Consider the following 603-nt stretch of genomic DNA (forward strand, 5'->3'; position numbering starts at 1 on the left):
CGGCGGCTGGCTGAGCCCCTGCTCCCGCGCCTCTGTCCCCTGGGTCATCCCGCACGTGCAGGGCTGGCACTCGCCTGCCCTCGCCGTTTCTTTGGGAATACAATAGCCCTGGAGACAGAAGGAGGCAAAGAAGATCCATGGCTTATTTACTCATCTCAGATGTGGGCCACCTAAAATTACATTTAGTTTTCCTGACAATGGCAATTTTCCTCTTACCCACCCACTTCCCGGCCCACCTCCTCCCTCTCTCCAGGTTGCGGAGCACTCTGTTGCGTTCAGAACCGGTGCCAGTGCCGCGTTTTCGTTGCCCTTGAAAGGACGACAGACGCTTCTCAGCCGATTTTCATTCTCGGTATCCATTAATGTATTTGATCTGGACGATTAATAAGTACCGAAGACAGGTTTGCAATAACCTGCTATTACGTTCAGTGGCCGTTTTGCCCGAGTAAAGGCTTTTTGGATTGGCTTGCTCTGCCTGTCTTGAAAAGATTCAGTATCTATTCTCTCCACAGATAGACAAACACATGCACGTGTATATATAGATATATATACAGAAACACAGAAACACATTTTCTCTTCATACACGCGTAAGTATTTGCAAGC

Source organism: Pygoscelis adeliae, unplaced genomic scaffold (assembly GCF_000699105.1).
Source record: "Pygoscelis adeliae isolate BGI_AS28 unplaced genomic scaffold, ASM69910v1 Scaffold96, whole genome shotgun sequence".
NCBI lineage: Eukaryota > Metazoa > Chordata > Aves > Sphenisciformes > Spheniscidae > Pygoscelis > Pygoscelis adeliae.